This window comes from Nanorana parkeri, unplaced genomic scaffold (assembly GCF_000935625.1).
Source record: "Nanorana parkeri isolate BGI_ZX_2015 unplaced genomic scaffold, ASM93562v1 scaffold14, whole genome shotgun sequence".
NCBI lineage: Eukaryota > Metazoa > Chordata > Amphibia > Anura > Dicroglossidae > Nanorana > Nanorana parkeri.
In genome coordinates this window covers 4,151,036-4,170,642 of record NW_017306282.1, presented here as the reverse complement: position 1 = coordinate 4,170,642, position 19,607 = coordinate 4,151,036, and the positions used below count along the sequence as shown (strand labels likewise).

The following is a 19,607-nucleotide window of genomic DNA, read 5'->3' as shown; positions in this document are numbered from 1 at the left end:
TGGTCGATGTGACAGCAATACCATGTGCATCGGCCGGCTTTCACCGTCTCTGTACTCTCTTCATACCCCCACTTTTGCCATTCTGTGACAGTTTGTCTTCAGAGTGTATCTAAAACCCAAAAAATTATTCAACATATTTCAGTTTACCAGTCCTTAATCTCCGGCCCTCCAGCTGTTGTGGAACTACAAAGCCCATGAGGCATTGCATGATTCTCACAGCCACAGGCATGACTCACAGAGACAGATGCATGAAGGGATTTGTAGTTTCACCACAGCTGGAGGGCCAGAGTTTGCTCACCATGGCTTTAAATCCTTTTTAGAAAAATGATACATTTTAATGGACAGAAAACACAGTTTAAAAGCAATGTAAACCCAACTGCCTAGATGCCAGGCTATATAGTAATCTGGGTGTCACTTTGGACATATATGAGACAACATGAGGTCCACCTCATTTCTGATGACTGGGGGACCTGGGTGAATGCTGTCTGGGAGGTAGTGGCAGGATGTCATGTCCCAGGCTTCTATAATAGTGACCGCCATTCCTTTAAAGACCGCCCTAAGTAGGATGTCCAGCTGAAGAGACAACCAATCACTGCCGTATATTGACTTATATCCTGTGTTGGCCGATTTAATAATCACCGTCGTCTGGGGACTGCGGAAAAGCAGAGAAGAGATTGCTCGACGAACTCTCTCCAGTCTCTCCAAATAAACCCTGACAGGGTAAGTGGTAAAGTGAGCCCACAGCGTCAACACAATAACAGTATGAGGTCCACCACTGATCCCAGCCAAGTGGGCTGCTTCATAGTGCAGGTCGGACATCATGGTCTTGGTGGTCCTCAAGGGAAGTCCATGAGCACGCCATAGTAAAGCCAACCCAATGTTAGTCTCTACTGCAAGTAGTGGACCTGATTGGTAGTTAATGTGCAAGTCTATAATCTTGAGACCTAAGTAAAAGACAGAAACACAGAAATCGAATTATCCTGGAGGCTTATATTCAGTCTGAAAACATTATTGCTCATTTTAACCCTCCAAGGTATCTACATGTTCAAATGCTCCGGATGCACCATGGAATGACCTGCAACTTTGCCAAACAAAACCAAAACCCAAAAGATTTCCAGTACAATTGTTAAAAAGGGAGTGTCCTGCACAGTGTAATAGATAAAACAAATGTCTACAAACTCTCCTTGTCAATGTTCCCAACTGGTCATTGAAAGCCAGAGGGCTATACCATGCAATGCCATATCCAACAAATCACAAATTATGATGGTCAGGGCCGGATTTCCCACAAGGCCAATGGCGCATGGAGGAACCTGGCCTTGGGGCAGCAGAGATAGTAAATCCGGCCCTGATGACGGTCTCAAGTTCCTATGACCAATCCTACAACCATCACAACAAAATAGTAAATCAGTCAGAGCTACAGGAAAAAAAACTATAAGGCATCAATTACTATAAGTACTGGGAGTGATCTTTAGTAAAGTCTTCACAAGTATCATGGCAAAAGGCTACTTCCTCACTTATATTCCTTTAAATGTGACAAAACAATAGGAGGGCTTGCATAGCCAATTTTGCCTTAACAATACCCATACTCTAACTACAGATAATAGCTTTCATCGTAATATTCTTTCAATAATATTTAAAGTCCAACTGAAGCCGAAACCTTTTTAAAATTCAGGTTGGAGTCAAGAGGGATTAGAACACTTGTCAGGTTTTTAATGCTGTCCGTGTCCATCTAGGCAGGGCATTCCCTATAATGAGGCAGCCTGAGAAGATTTCCACAGGCGGCATCTCTTTGGTTCATGTGGGGGGGCGCAACTGGTATGCTTGCTGCCCCCTTTCCGGCCAGAGCCTCCCAGGTAGCTAAGAGTTCTTAGCAACCTGTGAGGCTCTGGCCGGCATCCCGACCAGCTCCTGGTTAAGGTGCACAAACAACACACACTCAGTGGTATCACAAGGGGGTTACGGGGCTGTGGCCCGCACCCCGGGTGGCACCATTGCAGGGGTGACACCAAAATGACTTACAGTTATTTTGGTGTCACCCCCTAAAAAGTTGGGCACTTGGTCATGGACCGAGAGCCCGACAGTGTCAGGAGAGAGAAGGGAGACGTCACCAGCACTCCAACAACAATAATAACAACAATTAGATGCTCATTTATTGACAGATGCTGTCTCTCATTGGCAAGCGCTTTCGGGGCCACACAGGGTCCCCTTCGTCAGGCTCAGAGATTCATCCTTTTTGTCTATGTGTGGCGGCGCCATCCGCAGTCATTTCGAGCACCCGTCTTTTTGTGGGGAGTCCCGGTAAGGAGTGCGGCAAGTTTTATTTTTTCTTAGGAGAGAGAAGGGGACTCGGAGGGATCCCTCATCCTGCCAGGACGTCCCCTCCTCTCTCTGCCAGCGTCCATCACTAAGATGGCCGCCGGCAGGCGTCAATCAGATGGCTGCACAAGCGCGATGACATCACGCGCATACACGATAACCACACGGCGGAGTGTCACCTGGTCTGCAGAGCGGGTATCACCCAGCCTCGGGACGCCCCTGCACACACTCACCCTATGCCCCCCTGGTAACATGTATAAAGGAAAATCTTCCCAATGGGACACAAATGGCAAAAAGGATTATAATCCTTCCTTACTCTATGCAAAGCTAAAAAAGGTTTTGGCTTCAGCTCTACTTTAACAAATACAATTTGCCCGGTCTGTTTAGCGCTACCATATTTTAACATGTATCCCCTTGTTAGTTAAAGGAGAACTATGGGGTCAGGGCTTTTCGCCATAGCTCTCCTTAGGGTAACGGGAGGACACAAACTAGCATCCTTCCATCGTCAGTTTCATTGTCACAGGTCGGCTAGAACTATGGGGATGAGTGAAAAGCACTGACCTCATAGTTCTCCTTTAAAAAAGAATCCCATCTACAGCATGATAGCAACAACCCTGATGAAAGCAGACACACTATTATCACTTTTGAAAGGGGGCAAAATGAAGTAGAACCATACTTGGTATGAAGTTCACCAGGTACTCGAACCATTGGCGTAGAGTTGAATCTCCAAACATGTGGACATCTTTCCCTTTAAGACAGTGTAACGCGTCATCTGGCTTTGGAAAATGTCTTGACTTGCAGGTCAGGGACGTCCAGATGTCATTGTAATAAAACCCAGAAGGTTGTGGAGATTCCTGGCCAGGACTACAGGGTGGGACTGTAGAAGCGAGGTCTGTAAGAAGGTGATAGGTATGAGATCATACGGCTTGATGGTGGTCCATAATCTGGGCTTTTAATGAGGTTTACTATTTTCAATAACAAGAATAAAGAAACAAATAAATAGGTAAATATGCATAAAATGTCATTAATATCATCCTGGAAGTTCTCCTGGTCCATCACAGCTGTTTGTGCTACTTGGCCTTTCTAGAGAAGATGTAAGCCTGATCTAAATGATTTTTGGTTTGGTAAAGCAAAGTGTAACATAAACAATTGCCAATTTTTTAATAAAATACTGTTTTCACCATTTTTATCCATTATTGCATCTCAGTGTTGCTGAAGCCTGTTTTCAGCCACTTTCCATCTAAATGAACTCCAGTGATGGCTGCATGACATTTCTCAGAGTGGGGTTTCTTTTGGTGATGACAATGGACCATGTCTGGTTGATATGTGTGGAACTGGCCACTTATAGTCTCCATTGGAAGCCTAAGTGAGATGAAAAGACAGGAGCACAATTGGAAGAAATGGACACAAAAGATACCCCATAATGAAAAACAAAAAAGGTAAATCCAGCTTTATTATAGTCTTCTAGGAGGGGCAGAGAAACAGGCCAATGGTGCAATCTGTCTGTGTGAAGCCACCAGTAATTCTAATCACAGGCCCGTCCTTATAGTAGGATGTTCTCGATGGCAGGATCACCGGGTATTGTTTAATTGGAAGCTGCTGATTTAATAAAATATTGAAAATGACTTTTGAATTACAAGTTAAAGGAGAACTATGAGGCGAGTGAAAATCACTCATCCTCATAGTTCGAGCCGACCTGTGACAATGAGACTGTCACAGGTCAGCTCAATAGATCGGGAAGTGAGCGAACACATACCGTCTCTCGCTCACTTGTCGATCCTGTCCCTGCAGAGAGCCATGACTGTCACTCACGGCTCCCTGCAGGGATTCCCCCCTCCCCGCTCCGATCCTCCAGCGCTGACTGGCGGAACGGACGGGGGTGGGAGCGGGTACAGCTGGCTCTGCCTCTAGATAGGCAGAGCCAGCTGTCACTCACGCAGCTGGGTGGATCCAGACAGAATTGCCGGGATCCGTCCCGGCTGCGGCTTCTCAGTATACCGCGAGCTGCAGCTCGTGGTATACTGAGCTTCGGGTGACAGGAGGATGCTAGTTTGTGTCCTCCCATTACCCTTAGGAGAACTATGGGGAAAAGCATTGACCCCATAGTTCTCCTTTAAAGCTTTTATAAGTTTTTAGTAGTTGGATTTACACATAAGGTGCTTTATGAGCCAACCATTCCAGTTATAAGGATGGGGCTGTGATTAGAATTACTGGTGGATTCACACAGACAGATTCCAGACAGATTCCACCATTGGCCTTCCACCATTGGCCTGTTTCCCTGCCTCTCCAAGAAGACTATAATGAAGCTGGATTTACCATTTTTTTTTATTTTTCATTATGGGAAATCTTTTGGATTAAAGAGGTTGATACTATATCTTGACTTTGTAAAGGCAGTGAAGGTTGGAGGAGCAATCATCTTGCTCCTGGAACACTCAGTGGATAGAAACACACAGTGCAGGTGTGAAATGTTTGGATTGGCAGTGGCACTCCTGTTGATGGCCAAAGCTGTTAGTAATTAGACCACACAATTTCTGCATGTATGGGAACTCCAGGCAAAACACGATGTACGCAGTTCAGATCTCAATTTTGTTCTAGATATGTACACTATATGGCCAAAGGTTTGTTGACATTTGGCCATCACACCTTTATGAGCTCATTGGACCCCCCATTCCAAAACCATGGGCTTTAATATGGAATTGGTCCTTCCTTTGTGACTATAACAGCCTCCACTTTTCCAAGAAAGTTTTCCACCAGATTTCAGAGTGTCTCTGTGGGAATTTGTGCCCAATTAGCCAAAAGGGGATGTGTGAGTTATTATAAGGAAAGTCAAGTGCGTTCCAGTACAAGAAGATCAGTTAGGGTTGCCACCCGTACGGGTTTCACCCGTACAACCCGGGTTTGGAATCATGTGCCCGGGTCTGTGGCCACCTCCCGCCCGGGCACATGATTCAAACATTACAATGCCGCATACCTGCATTTCTTGCGGCGGGCGAAGGACGGCGGACGCTAGGTGGCGCTGTCTCCTGTTCCTCGACTCTCCCTCCCTCCTCTATTTCCTCCGCGGCTGTAGTGGGATTATTTGTGTTCGGAATCCATTTGCCATAAGGGCGAGTAACCCAATACTGACCTGAGGTGTGCCTTGATCCTGATGGACAGTATGCCAATGAGGGGGCATACTCTGTGAAATCTTTAAATGAAGGGACCGGGTGGGCGGGTCATGCTGATGAAGGCCGTGCCCAGGTGAGTCTACCTGCCCCCTCTGCGGCACACTGGTAAGTTGTGATTAACTCAAATATCGTTTATTTACAAAATACATGCATAGTGTATACTTTACAAACAAATTGCCGTGAAGCACTATAGTGTTCGGGTTTGGCCTGAAGAAAAGGTGGCAACCCTAAGACCAGTGCAGGCACTTGCGCATGCACATAATGTGACGCAAAGCCCTGCACACAGGGTCACTGCCAGGCGTGTATTAGCACATATGATTACATGTATCAGCATGCAGGTTAAGTGAAGTGTATGTGAACATTCATATGCGCTCAGCACTGGTGTTGGTGCCAAAAGGCCTGTGTAAGCTGGACAGATTGCTGGGTGGTCTTCAGGTTGTTCCTCTCAACCTGTGACCAGACCTTCTGCTTCTGCCCTAATTTGCCTTCCCCCCTGACCTGGCTGTGGATCTTGTTCTCCTGTTGTGATCCTGGCCTGTGTTTTGGATTTTGCTTCCTGATTTGGTACTTTACTGACCTTGGCCGGCATCCTGGCATGGTCTCTGCCTTATGATTTTATACTTTGCTGCCTGGTTGTTATCATCCCTGGGTTCTTGTCCTGGCTATGCATTGCCTTCTTTGGGACATGATGTGCATGTGTCAATAAATAAATTTTTTGAACACTAAATTCTAGGGTGCTGGTGATATACCTCATCTGTCTGGCTATGCTCCTGACTCCTTCTTCAGTGCTGCTGTGTTTCTGTATCTGGTTGCTACCACAACAGTCGTCTGACTCACACAACCAACAGCCACTACTGTCTGCAACGTTGGCCCTCATGCCATTGACAGGTTCTCTTTATTGACCCTGTCACCTCCAATACAGGAGTTCTAGCACAGTACTGTGCTGGAACTCCTGTGACAGGTGAGAGAGGAAGAGCACAGCTCTCCCCTAACACGGTATACACGGGGCGGCAGGGTTACTTTTAACCCTGCCGCTCTGCTTACTACAGTGAGGAGACACTCAGCGGCGGAGGATGGAGCCAGCGAGGAGAGAGGTAAGTGCAGGGGGGAGGGGAGGACGGACCGGCCGGCTGCAGACTCTTTACATGTGATCTCGGCGATCTACAATATCACATGTAAACCAACAATCAGCTGCCTCACTCTACATTTAGTCCTGCTTGTGCAAAGCAGGACTAAATGTAGAGAGGGCAACTTAGCGCCCGGCGCCTGCAACTTCCCCACAAGAACACCGCTGCTGCCCCTCTGTGCCCTGCCGCCCCAAGGCCGGGCCTCGGTGGCCTTGTGGGGAATCTGGGCCTAGGTGCAAGAGCTTGGTCTCCAAGTGCAGCTTGGTGACAGTTAAAGAACTTATGTTGGATGAGAAGACCTGCTTGTAATTGGTGTGGAAATACAAATAGAAAAAGCCGCACATCTTCCAAGTCTTTTTTCTTTTCTTCAAAAAGCTCTGATTTAAAATCTACAATTTTAATGAGCAGGGTCCATGGAGAAGGAGCAGGGTCCGGTAGAGCGAAATGATCTTGGACTTGTTGTGAACTTAACTATGTTACAATAAAGTTGTTTTTTTTAAATAAAAAAGACCTGGCATCTTTGCAGTTTTTTTTATTTGAACTTGTCATGCCAGGGAGGAATGGGCCCCACTGAGTCAGCAGCTGCAATCGGTGCACATGAACCACTAGACCAGCTGCAGTGGTGTCTTAACATTCATAATAATGTTGACATTAATATGGAGTTTTGCTGTTAATACTTTGCTGTTTTACTTGAGAGTCAGACATATTGGTTAGTCCATACTAACAAGAAAAAGCCTTCAAAATAAATACAATGGGAGGCTTACCCAACAAGGAATTAGCTACCGTGATGTTGATTGGAGGAACCGAGCCTGATATAGTCTTGTCAGTCTCAGAGCTGTGGAGGGCGAAAATTTTATTAGCAACCTTAACTGTGCCAGTGACCAAACTGAATATATCTGGATACAAATATCACCAGGGAAATTGTTGTCTTTTTAATGGTTTGTAACAGGATAGCTAACCAACCTCTTAACTTTTGCTATGGAGTCACTCCCTCGCTAGCCACACCAGCTGCTCCCTCACTAGTGAGTAGGGATGAGCTTTTGGTTTGGATTGACCATGGCTTTGACTTGAGCACAAGCTGTACACAGCTCACCACTCCTCCATCTGTGCCATAGTAACCAATAACACTGGATGGCTCAGACAACATTACCGGTTGATTGGTGGTTGAGTTGTACAGCATCGTTGGCTGCTAGGACATAGGTGGGTGCACCATAACAACCTGTGATTCTGTGGGGCCGTCAGCATCTATCCAATCAGTGATGGCGTGCAGCCCATCCACTAGCATCCTAGCAGCCAATGATGCTGTGCAACCTTCAGGGCGTCATTGTTTGACAGGGAGCTGAGCCACACACCAACACTGGTTGCTAGGTGGGTGCCCCACTTATGATGCTATGTGGAGCGCCAGAGCTAGGTTCCAGCTGCAACTTCTGCAACCCTGGTAGTTCTCATGAAACTGCCAAGTCTCGGCACTGGTATCTGAAAAGTATTGAGGCATCCCTACTTTTAAGGCGTGGGCTTTAAGAAGTGGGCTTGCTGGCCTCTTGGAAGTCGACCAGCAAGCTAAACATACCTGCATACCCTGCCCTCATTTTTCTTTTATAACTTGTCACAGCTTTGTTAGCATGTTTTTGACCTTGCCAGCTTAATTGTTAACTTTACTGAAATTCCTTGATGGCTGGACATCTGTCTAGAACTTATGGTGAAGACAGATTTTCTGCATTGAGTTATTAAGGGGTCTATTCACTAAGCTGCCAAGTGACTCACCCACCCCAAGCGAAGTGAGCCGAACTCTGTTCGGCTATTCACTTCAGGCTGGTACAGCTGATTCCAGCCATATATCGGGTGGCTTTGTGTGGCTTTGGGTCGGCCAAACATGCTCAGCATGTTCGGCCGACCCGAAGTGCAGAAGGAGTTCGACTCAGTCGATCCCACATCTGGATCAGCAAAGCCGAACCTCCGGCAGACTACTCGCTGCTGTTCGGCCTATTCTCATAGATGCCGAACAGCACTGCATAAATAGCTCGGCTGTTCTGCTCGGTGGGACCGAGCAGAACAGAAAAATAGTTAAAAAAGTAGAAAAAAAATTGAAAACGATTGTGCGGAGCTACAAGTGACAGCTAGCTCCGCCCAACTGTTTTCTATTTTAATAAATTAAAAAAAGAAATCACCATAGGAATGCATAGCTAGATTCCTATTGGCTATTTGATTTTGCAATAGCCAATAGCAAACTAGCTATTGCACCCGCCCTCTGCTGCTGTCAATCACTAGACGGGGACCTGAAGGAGAACTGCAGTTCCCCCTCAGCAGCAGTGGGCCTTTTAGATATGCGTGTGAAATGACCAGTTCAACATAAATGACATGAGCAGTGATGGTATTAGTATCATTTTACAAACCTCACCTCTATGTACATAACCTGAGATATTATCTTAAAATGGATACCAGCACAGCGGGGGAGTTTGGACATACAAGTTCAAAACACTCAACTCCAGCACATAAAAGTACCAGATATAAAACATCAGTTTAAAGGAGAACAATGAGGTGAGTGATTTTCACACACCTCATAGTTCTAGTCGACCTGTGACAATGAGACTGTCACAGGTCGGCTCAGTAGATCGGGAAGTGAGCGAACACATACCGGCTCCCCGCTCCAAACCTCCAGCGCTGACTGGCGGAACGGATGGGGCAGTGGGCGGGTACAGCTGGCTCTGCCTCTAGATAGGCAGAGCCAGCTGTCACTCACGCAGCTGGGCGGATCCAGACATAATTGTCGGGATCCGCTTCAGCTGCGGCGTCTCAGTATACCGCGAGCTGCAGCTCAGCTATACTGAGCTTAGTATATTAAACAAAATAGTTTGCGCTGGAAGTAGGTATGTCGGCACCAGCCGCAACAATGTATGTATAGATGTAAAATGGGAAGGCTTGTGTGTTGCGCTCGGTTCAAAATCTATTTGGTTTGTCCGTGATATATCATCAAAACAATAGTTTATATAAGTCGATGTGGTGAAAGGTGATAATACAATTAAATGAATACAATCTATATAAAAACTAATGTGTATATACTAAATGTGAATATGTGATCACAAATGCTAATAAATAAAGTATGTGAACAAACTGAGTGATGGCTTTTAAGCGGAAGTGACTTGAAAAGTATCAAAAAGTGCTAAATAGCCGTGTCTAGTACAAACTGTGAACCCAAAGGCGGACAGTGAAATTGGTGCAAAAAATTGATTGTGGACTGCCGTCTAAGTGAAACCTATGAATTATTGTGCCAGACAATAAAACAGTGAGATGGTGATCTAGAGCGGAACTACAAGTTGTCCATCATATTTGAAAGATGTAATCATATACAAGCAATCTGCGGCAGTGGAGCGGAGCCACTCAAGGTGAAAGATGAATAAATCCTTAACTCAAAAGGAAAAAAATGTTTTTCGACAAAAAACGATAAAACGATAAACGATAAACGATAAAACGATAATGGGAAACTACAAATCGATGTCAGTGGAGCGGAGCCACTCAAACCATAACCTTCTGGAGGGGGGCTACTTTTGTTCCCCATGGTCCCTGTGTGTGTTGTAAAGTAGTCACCGCTCCAAGCTTACTCCTGTGATGGACTGACTACAATGTTTAACAATTTGTAGTGAGATTGAGCCAGTATTTGTATTGCTTCAGTATTTGTATTGAGCCATTATTTGTATTGAGCTAGTCCGTGGCTCTTTCTCCACAATTGAAGATTGGATTGTGTGGTCTATGGTGGTCGACACATGCGCTGGGGTTTAGATTTTTTTTTCTTCCTCCACAGTGTGACAATGCCTTTTTACCTGAAGTGACGCAGTGATGTGACGGCAAAAGGAACCACGGCACAGCAGGGGACACAAGCAATTTTGGAACGTTGGAACAGAGGGAATGTAGGACTGAGTATAACAACTCTTATTACAGGGTCCTGCTAATCCTTTTGTATGGTATTGCATTGTAATTGTACTGTCCCCCCATATGTTGTAAAGCACTGCGCAAACTGTTGGCGCTGTATAAATACTAAATAATAATAATAGTAAATGAATTAACTGCAGCGTTGCCACCCTGTTCAGATGCATCCTACCGTATGCCGAGGAAGAGGATTCTCAACATTGTGACCACTGATAACTTCACCAGGGAGGATGCACTTGTAGGGAGTTGGTGTTCTGATGGGTAGAATCTATGTCAGCACAATGAATGGAGTTGCTTCTCTGTGCCTATTGCAACTGTTATCAATGTCAGCCTAAAGGATGGGGGGAAAGAGGGATGAAGCTGCTACCTTGTCTAGGGCCCTATTCTGCCTAAATCTGTCTCTGGTCTGCACTTGCTTTTACCCTACTAGTGTTGGTCTTTAGTGTGGGAGGCAGTGGCAGATTACTAGCATGGTGCTCCCTTGGCTTCACCCAAGCCCAGGCTGGTCAATTCCTTGAAGTGCTTGCTGCTGAGGATGACACAATAGACAAAAGGCTCACTGTAACCTCTTTAAAATGACACACTGAGATGTCCCACCCTCAAGGCTGTCCCCTTTATCACCGTCTCCCTGCACGCACTTCTGATTGGCCAGGAGAAATCTGCTGTATGCACCAATCTGCACCAAGAGAACCAACTGGGTCTCTAGAATACTCTAGACGTACTCTGTGTCTGCAGAGGTAAAAGAAGAACTTATATCTTCTGCATCACCAATAGATGGCAGAAGTCTCTCATTGTGACTCAGGCTCTTGGACTGTATAATCTTTCACAGAGCCATTGGCGGTGAACATGTTGTGCTTTAGACAGACATCAGAATGTGACCAGGAATGTCCAGGGAGATAGCCGACAATTCAGGCAGGACAGAAACAAGGTGCCAAATCGTGAAGCAGGTCAGCCTAAAAGCCACAGCTGGTTGCAGGAAGATGTAGTGAAGAAACAAAGTGAAGATCAACGCAAACTGCAGGCAGAAAGCATAAATCAAGATCAACCTGAGCCATAACCAGGGGCAACCAGAAGTAGTGGATTGCCAAGGATGAGCCAAGAAACACATAGCCAGTCATACCAAGTAATCAGATCCAAACATACAACAGCAGTCTTAAGCTGGCCATACACCTATAGATTCTGCGCACATTTTCTATGGTCAGATGGAAAAAGTGCAACTGATTCCTCCATCTACACTACACTGTGTGAATAGAGGAATCTCCCGCTGGGCCAAGCTTCAGTATCTGCTAGTCAGCCCAGTTTGCTCTCAAAATACCTGAACAATGTCTGCATCCAATCAGATTGTTCAGGTATTTTGACAGCCAGCCGGGTCGACTAGCAAGGTGTATGGCCAGCTTTAGGATACAGAAACCTTTCTCCCAGCACTTACCAAGTGATCTACCCCCAATTTATACCCTAGTGATTGAGTCCAGGTGTGCAGCTGGAGCATGTCTACACTGTAGTGCTAAATATTTTCTAGCAGGTGGCATTGACAAGCAATTAGCTGTAGTCATTTTGAAAGCCTCAATCAGACATGGGCGGATCATTACACTTGTTTAACCATTTTACTGCTGGCCATTACAAATACTACATCAGCAACTCTGCTGACAGATATTTTTTTTACATCAAGCACCCTCTGACGTTTATAGACAAATCTACTCACCCACTTAGCAGGGAGTCCTCCAGGCTATTGGTCACTTTGCGGTATCCACCCATGGAGTGATAGATCAAGGAATCGCAGGGGAGTTTCTTTGGTTTAACACAGTGCCACATCTCACCAGTGTAAGGTTCTTTGTACTTGCAAGTGTCCTGTCCGGCCACCTCCAGGTTACACTCCACCACTTCGCTACTCCCTTTAAAGTGGAAAAAGCCATAAAAATACACCTACGAAGAAGAAGTGTGAACTAGTTATTTTCAAAAAATGGTGTCTTGTCACTACCTCCCAGACAGCATCCACCCAATTACACCAGTCATCAGGAATGAGGTGGACCTTATGTCGTCCTGCAAATGTCCACAGTGATTCATAAGACCCATGTCACCATGTCCTCTATTATTTGTATGGATCTCTGTTAAACTTGGGTTGTACACTAAGATTACTATACACTGAGTGGCCAGAGTATTATGACCACCCCATCAGTACTTCGTCGGGCCACCTTTTGCCTTCAATACTGCGGCGATTCTTCGTGGCATTGACTCCACGAGATGTTGAAAGGTGTTTTTTGTGTTCAAACTAATGGGTTAATAAGGTTAGATTGTTAGCAGACACTTAGCCTCCCTTTTCAAATAAGTTCACTAACACAGATAGTAATTGCTTCAGTTTTTTATTTTTATTTTAGATTTACATGCATTGAATTTGATACACAGTTTCCACTTTATGTGTTTAACACTAATTGGTTGATAGTTTACCGTGAGACTTTTAGCGCTACACTGTGATTGATTTACCCTTTGGGCTCACCGCCTTAGTCTAGCAGCCACTAGTTATTCCGTTTTTTTCTTTCTTTCCACAAGCGCAGGTTTTTGTATTTTCTTTTGTTAAATCGCGTTGTTTCCCCATATCTTCAGAAACAAATCACTTCTACTGTCGTGGTAAACAACCTGCTTCCCTATTTATAATGGTCTGGCCCTCTAGCAACTTCAGCACGAAATTATAGCTAATTATAGATAATTTACCTACAAACATCAGGTGGTCATAATAATCTGGCCACTCAGTGTATAGCCTCCACATCTAAGGAATGGTAAATATATATCATTTTTTACCTTGTTTCGATACAACGTCCTGTGTATGAACCCGGCTTGTGACCATTTGACTTCGCCTCCACCTCCTGATTCGCTACCTCTGCTCTCTGATCTCCTGTATATGACTCTGGCTTACGCTTCCTGACCCTGCTCCTGATCTGGGACTCGGCAGCTCAAGATTTGGCTCCCTGTGTATGACGTCGGCTTGAACCTGACTTCCATTCTGGTCTGCCACATGGTGGATCGCTCCATCAGCATCCTGAACAACAACATCCTGCCAGTGCTTCCTTGGCCGCACACCCGGTGCCTGCTCTGATTTCAAGAGGTCCCGGTGTCATCCCGGTCCTGCCGATTCACCCACTGGTCCAACGCACTCAAGCGCCTCCTCAAGAACTGGCCAGCCACTAGTATCAGCACCTGTGCCTCACTGTGCCCTTACATCCCCTGTCACTACATCCAGAGGTGTGGGACAAGAGGTGCGTGGGCAGCCCCTTTCTCAGCTGAGTCTCCAGTCAGGTACGTGACAACCAGTGTGATATGCTGCATTTACGTCAATAAATAGACGCATTTGTTCTGCATCTGGAGTGCCGGTGTTCCTATTTCTACCTGGGTCTGGGTCCCCACTTGAGTACTTCATAAAGTGCACACTGCTGAGTAAACAATAGGTAGTGGGGTCACGGACTCTGATAATAAAAGATTGTCCCTACCAGAGTGTGGTCACTACGGAGTCAACAATATGTTACGAGGACCTGTCAGCATTGCAGTGCAATACTTTGGAAGAGGGAGGAGACACATGTTCTTATATTACTGGCGGCCATATCCTCCAGCAATAAAAGATATCCTGTGAAAAGCTGGACAGGGCTGTGAATCATCGTGTGCTGTGGGCAGCTGGTCAGGGCTGATCACTCAAAGCTAGACTCTGCATGAGGACTTACAGAAAAATGAACAGAAGATCAACTTTTATGATACATATAGGATAGTTTGTTAAAAGAGTTACCTTTCCTGGGTCACTTTCCCTTTTCTTCTTCAGAACATCTACAGCCTCGCTGGAGTGGATGAGTCGGATGTGGACTTGGGCTTCCCCCAACCATGGCAGCAGGAAGGTGGCCAAGTAGCTACCATTGCCATAGTCCTTCACATGACCCGTGACCCCAGCGTTTAACTTTTTGGAGTGCAGCTTGGCCTGGAAAAAGTCTCCACCATATTCCTTTGTTCTGCCATTGTGATCACGAGCTGTGATGACCACTTCCAAAGTCTCTCCAATCTTGTAAGTGTCCCGTGGAGCCCGCAGCCGATAGTCACAATTCTTGGCAGTGGTAGAAAATGTAAAATTTTGCAAAGTCAACGGCGGTTCAGGCCAAGCAATATGTTTTAAAAGTTCTATCAGTTCTGGTTCCATGGGAGGAGCTGAAGCGGATTGGGTAATGTTAGCAGGATGTTCAAATGTCTTGAGGAAGGGACGTTTGGGCTCATCCAAAGAATCCATTGATAGAAATCTATAGGAGAACTGAAAAAATGGACTTTAAAAAATTAGCCAACCCATCATGTGAAAGAGACCGTAAAGCAAACTTCTAAAAAGAAATTCAAAATTGTTTCTACTGTTCCAAATTGGTGGCTATATGAAGATTGCGGAACTAGGAGGCAGTATCAGCAAGGTGTTTTGCCTTTAGCCCTTTGGCCTTTAGCCCTCATTCACATCTATATTTTAGGTGCAATTAGGGATTCCTGTGGAAGGAACTTGCGATTTTCTGCAGCAGGAATCCCTAATCTGCCGTTTACAATCGGCAGCTGTCACCCGTTCAAGTTAATGAAACCATTGTCACCAAGACAGGTCCGATCTCACAGGACCCCAAATAGTAGTAAATTCCTGATAAGGTTTCTAACTCTTCCCCACTTTATCTCTAAACTCACAGTTCCTCCTCACAATCCTATTTCTCACACAGCAGTGGAAATCCCTGGGGTGAAAAGATCTTTGCCAGCAGTTCAGCATTTGTATAGGAGCTGTGAGTTTAGATTCCTTCAGTGTCCTGTTGTTTATTGCTTAAGCCCTGAAGAAGGGGGTTCCTGATCCCTAACACGTGTCAGCTGAGCATATCTTCTTGTCATTATTTATGTTTGAATTCTTTTTTTAACATTAGAAGTATACAAGTGGTCAAAATAAAGCATCAAGTAAAAAGTAACAGTACCAACAGGCATCAAAAACAAAAGACAATACAAAAAGTCTGAATATCATTATAAATCTGTGCTATGAACCTGACACTAGTAAGATTCAGGAGACAAATATCTAGGAAAACACCATTATCGGTTAAAAACGCCTACTCGCATCCTCCAACGATAATTTATATGAACAATTGAAGAGAACAGAACAAAAAGGAAACACACGTCTGTCACATACCTGGTTGAGGAGGCTTCCCTTGCATCTTGCGTCCCTCACCCCTGAGGATGGGAACAGAGGTGGGGAGACAATGAGTAGCACGAGTGCCAAGGATGATGCGGACACTGTGCAGTACTGAGAGTTCAGGATCTGGAACTGGAGTAGGTCAAGCAGAGCCGAGGTCAAACCGAGCAGGCAGCAGGCTACTGGAGCAAGAGACAGGAGCGTAGTTGGGTGGAAGCCAAGGAGTCCAAGCCAGCCGGGCAGCGAGGTACAAAACCGAAGGCAGAGAGAAGTTCAGTACACAGGCCGAGGTCAGGAGGCAGACAGCAATCCGGGGTGGTCAAGCGCAATCCGGGTCAAACATGGGAAACAGGAATTCAGCAGAAGTACAGGGACACCGGGAACTTGCTGAAGATCATCCAGCAACTATGGATATGACAAGCTGGTTTAAATAGGCCGATCTATTAGAGGGAGGAGCGTCACTCCCTGTGCGACCGCTGAGCGCACGTTTTGCGCATATGTCCACTGTGTGCGCATGCACACTAGTGTACGTTTCCCAGTTACACGAAAAACGGGACCAGGTACATGTGCAGAAGCAGTTGTCACCTTGCAACGTCACAACAAAAAGCACAGCCAGAAGAAGCCCGAATGAAAGAGGAACACATAGAATAGATAGAGGGAATACAAAGCAAAAAAAAACGGAAGAGCAGAGAAGAGTGAAAGAAAAAGGAGAGCATCCACCACCCAGATCAGGGGGAACCCCACCCAAAGCCAAAACAACTACATTAAAGCCAGAACCTATCACAGGACCTCAGGAGAGACGGATGACGGGAAACCAAGAGCACCAAGTAGACACAAATTTATGTTGCCTGTCATAAAGTGAGGAAGTCAAGTTCTTCATTAACCTAAGCTCTTCCATCCTTTGTATCCACATATCCAGCATAAGGGAGGCAGTTTACTTTCACAGCGCAGGTATACATGCCCTGGCTGCATTGATAAGGTGAATCACAAGAGATTTGTTATAACATTTCATAGAGTACTGAATAAGGTGAAGAAGGTAGGTAACTGCCTCAAAGTGGAGTTGCACATCAATGGTTTTACGAATAAGGTCCGCAATTAGAGTCCAAAAAGAACGAACATGGGATCAGTCCCAAAAGATATGAAGAATTGTGCCTGGGCTCTCATGGCATCACCAACACAAAGAAGAAGTCCCAGGAAACATTTCATGTAAAACTGTGGGAACCAAGTACCAACGTGTAAGTATCTTAAAACCTGCCTCTTGAAATTTACTGGAAATCAAGGATTTATGAGAAAAAAGCAAAATGTGATCCGACTGTTGTGGGGTAAAAGTCACCCCAACTCACACTCCCACTGATGTAAGTATTGTGGGGGAGATTGGGCCAGATCGTCAGAAAGATGTTTAACCATCTTAGAGAGAACCGCTCGACCCTCCAGACACAACTTCTCAAACCGCATCAAGGGTCTCAGAATGTTCATTTGGTATTTCAAAGTAGTAACGGAATGGCGAACTTGCAGGGCAACCCAATATTCCAAAGGTGGATCAATTGATTCTCAACTCTGGGTCACCGACTTCCACTGCAAATTCACCATAAAGTGAGCTGCGTGTGTTATGCGATTGGATAATGCGATTGGCGGAAAAAGGGGATTACCTATGACCAGCATCAAGGGCGACGGCTGAGGGGACAGGCCAGGGGAGGACAAGCTGGTACCAACCACTCTCATTGTAGCTCTAGTGATGGGATTGGACCAACACTGTAGTGATCTCCTGGGAAAAAGCCACGGGGCACCATTGTCATCATTTATGAAGCCAATACTGTTTTTTTGGACAATTGCCTCACTGCCTTTTAGACTTAGAGGTGATTGACTCATTTTAATCTTCATCATGTGCACAGATGTGTAGGCAATAACTCTTACTTCCTTTTATTACATTCTGTGATGGAAGACCTGTAGAGGGCTTTTCTTTGTCCTCCACCCTGTAGTGTTCACTTCTATCCCCATTGCCCTTATGTTGGTGGGTAGCAATGTTCCTGACACTGTTGTAAGTAAACAGTTTCTTTAGCCCTATTTTATGTTCATTAGGTTCCTTTGTTTACTTAAATGTTAGATTTGTCTGGTCTTATTCACCAAATCATGGTCAATCCCACCCTCACCAGGGCAACAATGATTAGGTGAATCTGTTGGTCCATGTGCTCCATCCACTGCATCCTAATCTATTCCATGAGTGTCACCTCCACCAATGGATTTAAGTTATATAATCCTTACACAATGTTACATCATTAATGAGGAAGACCATCCAGGCTCAACGATTTTAGGATTATCCGTAATGACTGACATGTCATGTAAGTCTAAACAGATTAGTGTGTTATAGAGATCTGAGTGTTGTTCAGGTGCCAATTAGACATAAGAAGTCAGAAATCATGTATATCTTTATTTTCTGGTCCCCATAGAATATCGGAGATATAGGTGTATGATGTATATATGCGGTACACCTGTAAATTCAGAAAGCATTTCTTCATATTAAATGATCTGTTCAAATTGAATCTGGTAATCAACAGCACATTCAGACCACAATGCAATCAGTATTTTAACCACTTCAGTACAAACATATATTACCCCTTCATTTCCCGGCCAATTTTCCATATGCGGTTTTTGTTACTTCTGGTTTAAAGCTGTCGAGCTGATTTTTGCTTGATTACCTTCAATAAAGTGCAAAGATGTCAATAGGGGTCTAATAGGCAACTAATGTCTCCTTAAAGGAGAACTATGAGGTGGGTGCTTTTAACTCACCTCATAGTTCTAGCCGACCTGTGATAATGAGACTGTCACAGGTCGGCTCAGTAGATCGGGAGGTGAGTGAACACATACCGGCGTTCGCTCACCTCTCGATCCTGTCAGGGCTCTCTGCCGTGACAGGGGAGGGGCTGGATTCCCCCTTCCCTGCTCCGATCCGCCAGCGCTTGATGATGGAACGGACGGGGGAGGGGGCGGGTACAGCTGGCTCTGCCTCTAGATAGGCAGAGCCAGCTGTCAGTCACGCAGCTGGGCAGATCCCCGCACAATTGTCGGGATCCGCTTCAGCTGCGGCGTCTCAGTATACCGCGAGCTGCAGCTCCCCATATACTGAGCTTTGGGTGACCGGAGGACGCTAGTTTGTGTCCTCCCGTTACCCTAAAGAGAACTATGGGGAAAAGCCCTAACCCCATAGTTCTCATTTAAAGAGAACCTAGAAGAGCCCATCGCACCCCTGACCGCTTACGCCCAAAAAAGACAAAATGGCTGCTGCGGTGATCCACGGGTGGCAGCCATAACATGTCTTTGCCTGAAGAAGGTGAACCTGTGTGACCCCGAAACATTTGTTGCATTTGTATGATATGCTGCACCACGTCAATAAATAGAAGTTTTTTGCATCGCATTTGGAGTGCCGGTGTTCCTGTGTCATGATCTGGGATCAGGCTCGGAGTCCAGTAACTGAGACAGCAGGCAAATTTGTGGTATAACAGGCCGGGGTTGGTGCACAAGCAGACGGTGGAAGTATAGGTGCAAGCAGAAGCGTTGTCAGAGATCAAGCGTAGTCAGTAGCCAAAGGTATCAGGCAGAGGCGTAACTAGAACCTTCAGGGCCCCAGTGCAAGAAACCATGAAGGGCCCCCCCCGCCCCCCAACCCCACGGCACTGCATGGTTAACAGGAAGGCTGCCGAGGTCCCCAGCAAGTGCGGGTCCTCAGGCAGCCGCTTGTTTAAAATTTTAGTGCCAGTGTTCTGTCGAGAACGCTGACCCAGTATCTGTGTTTATGTACAGACGGGATTAACGAGGAAACCGGCATTTATTCACAAAGTATTAATTTGTAATCGTTAATTGTGACCGTTAATGATATGCCGTCCATGGCAGGAAATGATGGAC

General features: G+C 45.6%; 1 pseudogene; it reads right to left on the bottom strand.

The window, feature by feature from the left end:
* Window positions 1–411: 411 nt before the first annotated feature.
* Window positions 412–17,429, bottom strand: LOC108788027 (annotated as a pseudogene).
* Between the last annotated feature and the right edge of the window lie 2,178 nt (window positions 17,430–19,607).